The 13,186-nt window shown below is 36.3% G+C and overlaps 1 protein-coding gene across 3 annotated transcripts in view; it reads right to left on the reverse strand.

Moving 5' to 3' along the window:
• Positions 1–13,186, reverse strand: part of LOC110223620 (uncharacterized) — a 62,638-nt gene that overhangs the window by 22,032 nt on the left and 27,420 nt on the right. For all 3 annotated transcript variants that reach the window (XR_013486099.1, XR_013486098.1, XM_078153107.1), the window contains one exon: positions 656–3,402. The gene's annotated coding sequence lies outside the window, so the exon portion shown is untranslated. The remainder of the gene's footprint in view (positions 1–655; positions 3,403–13,186) is intronic.

Genomic DNA, 13,186 nt, shown 5'->3' on the forward strand with positions numbered 1-13,186 from the left:
GGCAAACACCTTTGAAAGACTTAAGAATTCTGACCAAAGCAATAACAACCATGTCTCCAAAGGTCATAGGATGATGCATGTCACCCACTTCCTACCTTAAAGATGATGGACATAAGGTGTAAAAAGAGACAAACTTTTGGACATAGCTAATTTGTGAATTCATTTTGCTGGACAATGTTTATCTGCTACAAGAGATTTTTTTTCCTCCCTTTTTCTTGATTTTTAATTGGTGGTGGTTTCAGAAACAAGGTGTCACCAACAGTGATGAAAAAGAGGGCTCAGGTCATCATTCTCTCTACTAATCTAGAATCATGCTTTAAAAATATAAAGCAGCATAGTGCTGTCCCCTCCTCACCCAGCTTGGTTGGTAATTGGGTTACTTCTATCTAACTATCCTAAAATTTGGACTGCTACTGTCACTTTCCCATTCCAATTCATATTCCCCCCCAAAAAGCATTCAAATGGAGCAAACTATTCAATATTGGATCAATCTTCACCTTCACAAAAAATAAATAGCAAAGTGTTCTCTCCTCAGATTTATGCCCAAGTTCACTTTAGTGTAGGATCTTATTGATGGAAGAGTCTCTTCCTTGCTCAACTGGAGTGCCCCCTTCTAGCCTGAGTGTCTCAGCTGATGGGACAATCTACTGCTTACCTGAGTGAAGCAGGTCACTAGGCTCCTGCTCTGGCTCCTCCAGCTGACATGCTACCAGGTCCAGTAGTCTCTGCAGAAAATCTCACTGATAAAGGTCAGTTATCCAGGATATATATGTATAAGAACATGGACCAATAGAGGTGAAAGGATATAAACAGGCAGTTTTCAATGGAAGAAAAACAAGATATCAACAACTGTGTGAAAACTCCTCCAAATCAGTAATAATAATTAGAATTTACATTAAAACAACTCTGACATTCAACTCCATGCCCAACAAATTGACAAAGATGACCTAAAAAAGAAAAATGACAGTTGTTAGAGGATTCAGAGGAGGATAGACACACATTAATGCACTGGAGCTATGAAATGGTTTAGTCTGGGGATGGGGAACCTGCAGCCTTGAGGCCACATGTGGCCCTCTAGGTCCTCAAAGGGCTGTACTTGAGGGCCATGTGCCTCAAGGCTGCAGGTTCCCCACCTCTGGTCTAGTCATTCTGGAGACCAGTTTGCAATTATATATCAAAAGTCACTTAACTGTACATACCTTTTGATTATGAAATATAGGTAGAACTTTGGAATCGGTTGTGGGACATGGGAGACACTAGCACATGTCCTCTCTGCATGGCATACCCACATCAAAGAAGGTGCCATGCTCTAGGAGCAAAGCAGCATTGCAGTAGGTCACAGGAAATGGGAGATGTGCAGATTTTGAGACATCTTCACTCCAAATGTTCATTCACATAGACTATTTGTGCCCGACCTGTGTTAGAGCCTTCTGAGTTTGTATTGGACTGATCAACCATAGCTAGACACACTGTACCTTGACCCCAACATAGTGATGTCATTTTGGTCTTCAAGAACAAAAACCAACCAATTGCTATGAGGTTCATATCTCCCAAAGATATCAAAGACAAAGAACCTACGTGTTCAAAAGCAGTACTTTTTGTTATATTGAAGAACTGAACAACAAAAGGGTGTTCATCAGTTGAAAAGTGGCCAAATACACTACAGTAAACAATGATGATAATGGTCATGATGATAGCATTTCTATAGCATCTATTATATGTCAAGCATTGTGCTAAATACTTTTCAAATAATATCTCATTTGATCCTCACAAAAACTCTGGGAGAGAGGTGCTATTATTATCCTCATTTTAAAGTTGAGGAAACTGAGGCAGAGATTCAGTGACTTGCCCAAGGTAACACTGCCAATGTCTGTGATCAAATTTGAACTCAGGTCTTCCTGACTCCAGGTCTACTGCTCTGATATGTTGTACCACCTAACTGCCAATGTTCATGAATGTAATGTTATATTATTGAAACATAGGAATTGACTAAAGGGATGAATTCAGAGAAATATGGGAAGAGTTTTCTGAACTGATACAGAGTTAAATGAGTAGAACCAGAACAATTTATATAGTAACAACAACATTCTAAGATAAAACAGCTTTGAAAAATTGAAGAACTCTGATCAATGCAATGTCTAATTCCAAAGGACTGATAACAAAGCATGCTATCTGCCTCCTGATGAGAAGTGATAGACTCAATATGCAGGATGAGACACATTTGTGGACATGTCACATGTAGAGTTGTTTTGCTTGACTATGGCTGCTTATCACAGTAGAATTTTTTTTTAAGTGCCAGGTAGGAATAATAAAAATGATAATTTTACCAAAATTAATTTATATATTCAATATCATCCCAATCATATTGCCAAAACATTCTACTGAATTAGAAAAAATTATAACAAAATTCATTTGGAAAAACAAAAAGTCAAGAATATCAAAGGAAATAATGAAAAAAATGTAAAGGAAGGAGGTTTAGCAGTACCAGATCAACTACGAATGACTCAGCTCTTCTCAGGAAAACAGTGATCCAAGACAAGTACAAAGGACTCGGGAAGGAAAATGCTGTCCACATCCAGATTAAGAACTGATGGACTCTAATGCAGATCGAAGCACACTTTTTTAACTTACTTTATTCTTTCTTATTTTTTTTTTCCTTTTTCCTTTTTTTTCCTTTCTTCTTTCACAACTGTGACTAATATGGAAATACTTTTACATGATAGCACACATATAAACTACATCAAACTGCTGACCATTTTCAGAAGAGGGGAGGGGAGAGGAGGGAGGGAATAAGAAAAATTTGGAACCCAAAATTTTGTAAAAAATGAGTGTTAAAATTTTTCTTGACATGTAACTGGGGAAAAAAAATACTATTTAAAAAGAAAAAATAGTTAGCATTTATTTTATTAAACTGACCTACTGAGATGCTATTTTATAAGGGGTTAACTAAGAAGATATAACAAGGGGGGCAGCTAGGTGACGCAGTGGATAGAGCACTGGCCCTGGAGTCAGGAGGACCTGAGTTCAAATCCCACCTCAGACACATAACACGTAATAGCTGTGTGATGCTGGGCAAATCACTTAACCCCCAACTGCCTCACCAAAAAAAAAAAAAAAGGATGACAATAACAGAAGTTACATAGCAGAAACACCCCTAAAATTTGTAATAGCTCTGTCCCTGGAGATAATGGGTTCAAATTAAAATGTTTGCTGAAAAACATTTGTCCCATTAAATTCACTTCCAAATGTGGCATAGTCATTTGATGGATGAATTGTTCCCCTGCTGCAAGGCACATAGTGGAGTCACTGCTGGCGTAGATATCTCAGGTCTCCCTTTAGGCACCTCACCCAGATTGGCTTGCTGGCAAACTGGACTTCTGATCTTTTGAGATATCACAGGTCCTATACCAAAGGAAAGAGGACACAGATACAGGCTTATTTAGAAGGCCATGTGCTCTTGGTGCTTCTGGGTAAGCAAAGAACTAAGGCTCCTCTCCTACTTGTAGTTCACTTGAACTCACTTGAGGGAAGAAAGAGTTTGAGATTGAGTTACTGGATCCTTTGATACACATACTCACTTCTGGCTTAGCAGTCATTCAAAAGATACCTTATTGCCACAGAGAAGACAGATATAAAATAATCGCAGAATAACTCAGGTGCTATGAAGCAGAAAGCAGGGCCCTCCATTACACATGTCCAGGTTCACCAAACAGCTTCTTGAGGGAATTACATCAGACAGAGGATAAGGCTGACCATTAAGAGCTCCCTATTATACTCATATGATATAGTTTCTTGACATTTGATATTTTCCTCACTGCCTGCAGTGAAGTTGTGAAGTTTAGCTATCCCAGTTTCTGGTTGTTAAATCTGGATTTAAAATAAAGTGAAGACAATGAGCGGTAAGAGTTTTTGTAAACAAAGTGGCTGGGGGAAAAAAGAGGAGAAATATAAGATCATGGCTTGAGGGAAAGGTAGAGGGTTCAGCCCTGGCTAGGCAAAGGCTTTATCAGAGACTTGGGGTAAGGAGCAGGGAGTGAGAGATAACATCAGGGGGTTTTGAGATGAAGGGAATGGGAATTATAACCATTTGGCAATCAATGAAAGTTACTGCAAAATTCTATCTGCTCCCCATTCTTACTGGTAGTTTATACTTTTTTCTTAAATCTTTATTTTTATTCCTTTTATCACCTCTTTATATGTTTACAACTCTTTAGATTCTTCATCTCATGTTAATAACTTGAAAGTCACACCCAATTTCCTTCTTTTCTCTCAACAAAAATTTGGTAGCTGTACTCAACTTATTTCCTTCTTTCTTTAAAAATTTTCCTTGTCTTGCCAATTTGTTGTGTTTACTTTTTCTTACTTACTTTGCCTATTTTCATATGTCCAGACACATCTAATAATGTGCCCAGAAATAATGGACCAGAAAGAACAAAAGTCAAAATTAAGAATTATATTAAAAACTACTGCTATGTGACAATAAATTTCAGTTCATTCTTACTACTATTTTGGTTTATCCAAGATTGCTGTTCTTGTTATCTCCATAATATTATTTTTCACTGAATTTTTTTTTTAAATTTTTATTTTTTGGCTAGGCAATGGGGTTAATGGACTTGCCCAGGGTCACACAGCTAGTAAGTCTTATGTACCTGAGGCCGGATTTGAACTGAGGTCCTCCTGAATACAGGGCCAGTGCTCTATCCACTGCGCCACCTAGCTGCCCCAATAATATTATTTTTCAATCACAGCAGCAAATTAAGATCTCAACTAAAATAAGAGAATTAAGCTCTATTTATGTTTAGTTGAAAAGCTATCACAAAATAAAATTCAGTTCATAAATATTCCAGTCATATAAATTATATGCCTGTCATTAAAGGGAATCATTTTCTGTTTACATTGATAATAAGAGAAACCAGTGCTTATGTTTAATACTCCAGTTAAGGGACTAAATGCTTTAAATACAATTCTATAACATCTCTTTAGAGATTCTTCTGAAACAAGTTGTTGCAAAACAAACATTTAATTTTTCCCTCTACTGCCAGACTCATAATGGACTTTTATAAAAAACACCTTGAAGTTTTACCAGAGTAATTAATTATAACTTCTAATCCATCTTCAATTCTACAAGCTTTTTAATTTACCCCTTATTTCATACAATTAAGGATACCAGGTGTTTAAGACCAATTAGTTAGACATTTATAAGAATGTTAGTATCATCTTACATGTCCTAAAGACAGCAAAACATACTACTCCACAACTTGTGACATCATAACATAACATTTGTTTTTAAATGAAACTATTTCCTATGTTGAATGAAAACATAAATGATCAACTCAAGAGCAATTTGTATGGAAGGCCATGTGGGAAAGCAAGAGTGCTGGGCTTTGAGTCAAAGGAATTACACTAACTCTGCCACTTGATGCCTATGTTACCTCGATCAAATCCCTTCTTTTCTTTCCTTTCCTTATCTGTAAAATAAAGTGGTTGAACTAGATCTCCAAAATCACTCCCAGCTCTCATACTCTGATTCTGATGCATATTTTGCTACTTAAACTAATCTAACATAAAATCTCAATCTTGTGATGACTAAAACAACACTCTATTATTTAGTGGTTGAAGACACCAATGTAAGATATGGAAAATTTTAAAACATTCTTTCCTGTTCAAACATCTTATGATTTTTTCAGTGATGGTGAGAGAGCCAGAAAAGAGGACAAGATGATGTTAAGAATCACACAGTTCTTAGACTACTTACTGTTATATCTCCTTTAAAAAGCAGAAGCCATAAACACATCATTTGGTGGGGAGGAGGAAGAGGGAAGGGGGGAGAAAAAATCTTAAGAAAAAAATCAAGTTATACTTTACTGTGCAATAAGAAACTATGTGTAGCAATAGCTCTGGTCTCCCATATACAGCAACTGTTTCTGTACAAACTGTCCCCCGAGAGGCCAGCTACGTCTTCCCTTGGGTTTTGGGGGCATCACTGAGGGGATGAAGAATATCACTTTCTAAGATCCCATTCCAGCATAGTCCCCACACTTCACCACCAGTGGTTAGTGCCTTCACTCAGGGTTCCATTTAACCCACTAACGTCAATTAGTTTTTATAGAAGGCTATTTATTTCAGCTATAGCAAGCACAAAATACAGCCAACCTTTCCGCACTGGGATTTTCCCCATCATGGTTTCAATATATCGTGGGTTGGCACAAGAAATTAAATGGGAATTTTGGGGGAGTTTTGCAGAAGCCACAAGATGGCAGGAAAAAGCCACAGAAAAAGTTTAGAAACTCAGAAATGCATAAAATATATGCATAATATTATACAATATAGCTTATTACCTTCTTAACACAAATTTTATAGTAAGATAATGTAAACATCCCATAAAAGAAAAAGAAAAAAAATCAGACTTCTCTGGTATGAAGAGAGAGCCAAAAATTTTATGCTGATTTTCCAGATCATGGGAGTGCTGGAAGGGATAACTGCATAACATTTCCAACTAACACCTGCAAAGAACACTCTCCCCTTAGTCCCTGGGGAAAGAAGGGTTCCACTTAACTCAGTTTCTGCATAGCATTCACCTCATCAAGTTCATGTCCAAATGTGGCAAAGCTGATAGATGTCTGTGACTCCTGGGCTGGGTCCTGAAGGTCATTCCTTGGGGCATCAGTGTGGGACTGGCTGGCTGCTAAACCTGGCATGAACTCTGGTCCTACAACTCCTCTACTTAGATAGAAAGAGTGGATATAACAGCAACAGATGTATCAGCAGGGCTATGCACTTTCAACTGCATGTTGGCTCTGAGAGAGAAGACTCTAGGACTGTCCCATTCTCACCCTCACCCCCACCCCAGGTTTTCAGTCCTCCTCCTCCAATGCCAAAGTGGTGAAAGAATATATGCCAACACTAGCTTTGATGACTAGTGACCTTTTGAATGCATTCAGTTCTGACTATGGAGCCAATCAAAAAGCATCCTCTTTATCATGTGGTTAAAAGAATCAGTCTTTAAGGTCAGCATGTGCTTCAAATCTCTCCAAAGCATTTTTTTTGTCGAGGCAATCAGGATTAAGTGACTTGCCCAGGGTCATACAGCTAGTAAGTGTCATGTATCTGAGGCCAGATTTGAACTCAGGTGCTGCTGACTCCTAGGCCAGAGCTCTATCCACTGCACCACCTAGCTGCCCCAAGGAACTTTCATTACACGTCAGCACAACATTTCAGATGCATGTTCCCAGCCTCCTTCACATGGGGAATCATCCCTCCTCCCCATCACATATACATAAGCTGAATACTGAAAAAAAGACTGATGTAAAGTGAAGCAAACAGAAAACAAAAGAATCAGAGCTAATGACCCCTTAGCGCTAATGTCCCTAATGTCCCCTTCCATATGTATGTATGTATGTATGTATGTATGTATGTATGTATGTACACACACACACACATACACACACACACACAGAGACAGAGAGAGAGAGAGACAGAGACAGAGACAGAGAGAATTGTTACCACTTCTCTGCAGAGATAGAGCTCCCTGGGTATGGAATACTATATATAGTATTAGACTTTTTTGATATGATGGTTAGTTCTACTGAACATTTTCTTAATTATTCTTTTTAAATACTCTATTACAAAGTATCTTTCTCTGGAAGGAGTTAGAGAGAGTGGGAAATGTAGGTAACGAAAAAAATCAGAAAAAATTAATTTTTTAATGGAGCACCTGAAGTATACTAAAACCTTATTACCATGCTATCCATCTCTAGAACCACTTTACAGGCAAGGTCCCCTTAAATATAAGAAGGCAGATTGAACTAGTAATAAAAAAAAATAGCAGAGTGGAAGTCAGAAGACCTGGGTTCTATTCCCAACAGAGCCATAACTAGAAACTTTTGTGCCTGGGGCTGCACAAACTGAGACTAGGGAAAATGAAAACAGCTTTAACATTTAAACCAGGATACCATGGGTTATATTTGCAGAGTCATCCTGGAATGTAACTGACAAGGGCAGGCAATGGGCCATCTGGTAGTTTCTTATTTAAAATATTTTATCTTGCTAACTAGGTGCTACACACTGTTGCTTCTACACTGCTGAAGAACTACAAAATTCCTTGAGTACCCTCTAAGTTCAGCTTCCTGGGCAAAGCTCTAATCACTCCACACTACTAACAGTTGATTCTCAGCTATGCCTTAATTAGTTAGGTGACCTTGGATAAGTGACTTAATTGCCCTCAGATTCATTTTCTTCATCTATAAAGTGAAAGTACTGGACTAGGTGATCTCAAGAATATCTTCCAGCTCAAAACTCCATTATCATATGGATGAGAATGATGACAAGAATTTAGAGCTGATACAAAATAAATCCATCTTATGCTGAATTCAACATTAAAGCTGGATATATTCTAGGCAGGCCTAAGTACACATCTCAATAATTATGGGCCCTGAGTTTATGCTTGATAACACTGCTCTAAGTAACATTCATAACATATCTACATTACAGAGAAGGGAAATCCTATCTTATAGAGATAGATGATCCCCTAAGAGCCAAAGAACAATCCAGAGCTATAGTAGAATTTTTAAAAGTGTATTATTCTTCTTAAGTGTTGGAGTTCTTTCACTCAAGGAAATAACTCAACATATTTAGTACAGGACAATTTTCATGTTAGTTGGTTTTAAATTACTTATACTAATTTTGTTTCTTCAGAAAGAAATTAATTATTCTGAAACAAATTCTCTCCAAATCTATCTTTAAAATAAAAATATGAGACTTTAATTTCATAATACAAAGTCATAACTGATATTTAGGTTTACAAAGTGTTTTCTCTGTGATGGCCCTTTAAAGTAATATGTTTAAGTATTATCAACCTCATCTCAAAGATGAGTAAACTGAGATTCAGACAGGTTAAGTGATTTTTCCAGGGTCATACAACTAAAAAGGGCCAGTTTTTGACTTGGACCTGGTGTTCTGTTTCTAATCCCCACTCTCAGATATTTAACATTTTAGTAAATAAATCTTATACCATTATAAAGATCTGCTAGGACATAAAGAAATCTAAATGCATAAATATAAAAATGCATAAATATTAAACAAATCCTTTATAGCCCATGGTACAATAAAAAATAGTCATTAATAAAAAGAAATCTAAGCAAAAAAATACAGACAAATGGAGACTAAGTAAAGCATTCTGAATAAGTAGATTTTTTAAAAAAGTACTAACAGTAAATAATTGTTAAAGATAATGATAACAATTCAATTCAACAAACTTTTATTGTCTCCTATATGTAATGCATTGTAAGAGATGCTATTTCTAAAAAGAAAAAAAGGAAACCATACTCACCCTCTATTAACTTATATTCTTCTAGGCCCTAGTTAACTCAGAGGATAATTTTTATGGAATATAGCTAAAACTGTCCTCAGGGGGAAATTTAGATCACTCAAAATATGTTAACAAAATTGAAAACGAGAGGATTAATGGACTTAGCATGCAATTAAAAAAACAACAAGTAAAAAGGAAACAAATGAACAACTTTAAAACAAGAACAAAAGAATCATGAAAATTAGAGAAAAATAAATGTAACTGAAAAGGAAAAAATACATATAGACTATAGAATTTTTGAGCAGCTTTTTTAAAAAAAGAAAGACTATCAATTGACCATCAACTACATTATATTTCAAGAAAACAGGAAAGTCAAATTAACAAAAAAAAATTATAAGGCAATATCACAATGAGGAGAGAATAAAAAGGATTATGAGAAACTGTTATAAACAATCAAATGACAAAACTGAGCATTTAAGGGAAGTGGATAATTTTCTATACTAGTACCTATAATCTTCATAAGGTAGTTCTAGGAGTACAGACCTACAGAATACTCTGAACCTGAGATAGCCATCCACTAAAGGACCCAATCTGCAAGTGTGATGGGTTATGGAGGGATTAGACCAGAAGCAGTGTATGTGCATGTGTGTGTTTGTATGTATTTACATTCATACATACATATATACATGTATAAATCTGTATTTATGTTGATATAATCACTTACATGCTAATAATAATAGGTATAATCATCTTTGAATCTTCAGTCCTGTTGGCACAAATTTGTGATGTATAGAGATGACAGTGACAGCCATACGTATATAGATGTATAGATACCTCTTTTGAGCTACACTCACCCCCAACTCACATTCATATGTTGGGTGACTATCTCAGATTCAAGGTACATTGTTCCTAGAACTGACTCCTAGACCTATGTCTCATGAGCCCCCCACTCATGCATTTGTCTTTACTCTAGTCAAAGAATAAGTTTCTCTGTAATGTAGATATTGTTATGAATGTTACTCAGAGTAGTGTTATCAAGCATAAATTCAGGGCCCATAATTATTGAGATGTGTACTTAGGCCTGCCTAGAATATATCCAACTACAATGTTGAATTCAGTATAAGATGGATTTACCTTGTATCTGCTCTAAATTCTTGTCATCATTCTCACCCATATGATAGTAGTGAAAGAACCACCATCTTCCAGGTTTCATAGTCTCTGCATTATCCTAGATGCCTCACTTTTTTACCCTATATATTTAATCAGTTGCCAAATGTTACCTTTACAACATCTCTCACACCTAAGACCTGAGTTCAAGTCCTGCTTCAGAGATTTACCCGCTGTGTGACCCTGGGTAAGTCGCTTAAGCTATATCAGCCTCATTTTCCTCATTTGTAAAAGAAGAGTAATAATAACACCTACTTCACTGAGCTATTGTGAGGATCAAGTGAGATAATCCATCTAAAATGCTTTGTAAACCTTAAAGTGTTATATAAATCTTAACTATTATGATTACTATAATTAATCATCATCATTGTTATTCTCAATACCCTCACAGCTACCACCCTAGTTCAGGCCCTCATCTGTTCATCTAGATTATTGTAACAACCTTCTAGTTGTTCTTCTTTCCTCAGTCTCTCACCATTCCAGTTCATCCTACATAACACTTTGAAAGTAATTTTCCTTACATGCAGATTTGGCCATGTGATTCTCCTACTCAATCAAACTCAGTGTCTCACTATTAGATCTTTAATCTCCAACCTATCTTTCTGCCTCATTGGACACTACTCCCCACTCACATGATATCATCCAGCCAAATTGTCCTTCTCTGTGTTCCTCACATATAACAATTCATCTCCAGGTAAATGGTATGATTTGGTAGGACCTACTTTGAACACACAGAACATAAGTTGCATGTTTCCTATAAGGTATTTGCTGCCATTTAGGACTAGTAGAGATCAAGTTATCTCTTAACCTAAGTATCCAATGTAATCCTACAGAGCTCTCATGACAATAGAGAAAAAGGCATTGGGTAGAATACTTCATTTCATAAACATCTGCCATTCTCTCAACAGAAGGTGCCCACTGAGGAATAAAGCTTGATTCTCTTAAACATCATGCAGCTCTTCCCCCTGACAGACATTCAAGAACAAAATGCCAGAAAGATTGGTTTAACACAGCAAAGTTTACATTTCCTAAAGGCACATTCTTATAGCGTTAAATCTGGACTAAAGTAGAGTAAGAACATTAGGAAATAAAGTATAATTTATCACCACTATCTTGATTTATTCTTTTATTTTTCTGTTATCTGTGTCTAGTTCATTTCTGTGTTAGCTTGCAATCTCTAAAGAGGATGATCCAAAAGTGAACCCCAAGATTATTGAATGTTATTTGTTAGGATCCTAATAAAAGTTTTAGTTGGAAGGAAGTTGAAATTTTCATTTACCTGTCCTATATCTTTGCATTCATAGGGTCAGAGATTTAGAGCTGCAAGTGACTTTAGATGCCATCACATCCAGCTTCACTTTATTGATGAGAGAGAACTGAGGTTTGAGAGGTTAATGACTTGTCCAGGGCCAAAAAGCTAGTAGGTATCTTAGGCAGGATTTGAATAATTAATCAATCCATTAATCAAACAAGTACTTATTAAGTGCAGGAAACTGGGGTACAAATTCAAAGAAAGAAATAATCTCTGTTCCCAAGGAGTTTACATTCTAACACTGACATTACATTCTAGATATCATGCTGTACTTTTAGTTAGGAAGACAGGTTTAAACCCAGCTTCATACTACCAGGCAAATCAATTAACTCTCTAAGGCTCAGTTTGGTAATAATAATAACACTCATCTCACAAAGTTCTTATGATGATCAAATGAGATAATGTAAGTAAAGTGATTTACAAATCTTAGAGCACTATATAAATGTGAGCTGTATTCATTTAGTATACTATTTCACTTGAAAGCTAATAGTGTACTGTTTGCTCCAAGGAAGAAAAAAAGAAAACTAAGGAAGAGTTTGGCAAATAATAAAATATGGTGTCTTCAATCCAGTTGCTCATATCTGACGGACTACATCAGCTGTGCCAGTAATAAAGCCTAAAGATAAGATAAAATTGACAATGATTACAAACACATTTTAGTAAGGCACTTAAGCAACCCTTATAACCAAAGTTTACAATCAATCAACTTGCTGTTCTTTCTGGGGGAAGATCTTTGAAAAACTTGATATTACTCAAGATTATCTAATTATTATCAACAACTCATCAGTGATGATATCGTTACATATGTGCAATTATAACTTCTGTTTGGAATTTTTATCGCCCCTGGAATTTTCCATTAATTCATGGAGATCATGCTTTCTAGGATTCTGCCTGCAGTATCACATTTTTATATCTTGACGATGGGATGCAAAGAGAATGAACTTGAGTAAGATCAAGGAACATTTACTAAATACCTACTATATGCAAGGTACTGGTATGGATGCTTAGGATTCACATATTCCCAAACGGATTCACAATTTTATCAGTGTGGGTGCTTCCTTCAATGAAATATGTTGCAGTCAATCTATGTTTGCCTGTCCTGTCATACTCATTCACGTCTTCTCATAAATTCATCATGGAGCTCACTAATATGCTGAGGGTCTTCTTTGATTTCTCCTGATATTGCAAGTGTAACATAAATAAAAAAGAGTGTGGTGTTATTAGGTCTAGAGATAATGTGAAATATAAACACTTCCACAATATTACATAAAATATATTTCTATTACCCCTCTTCTTACATGGCATTCAAAATCCTACTTCTCTCTGGGTTTGGTTTTCTGACTCTAACCTGTGCTCACACTTGCAGGTCTAAGTACTGAGGGATAAGAGTCTACCATACA

Source organism: Phascolarctos cinereus, unplaced genomic scaffold (genome assembly GCF_003287225.1).
Source record: "Phascolarctos cinereus isolate Bilbo 61053 unplaced genomic scaffold, phaCin_HiC Scaffold_4;HRSCAF=312, whole genome shotgun sequence".
NCBI classification, from domain to species: domain Eukaryota; kingdom Metazoa; phylum Chordata; class Mammalia; order Diprotodontia; family Phascolarctidae; genus Phascolarctos; species Phascolarctos cinereus.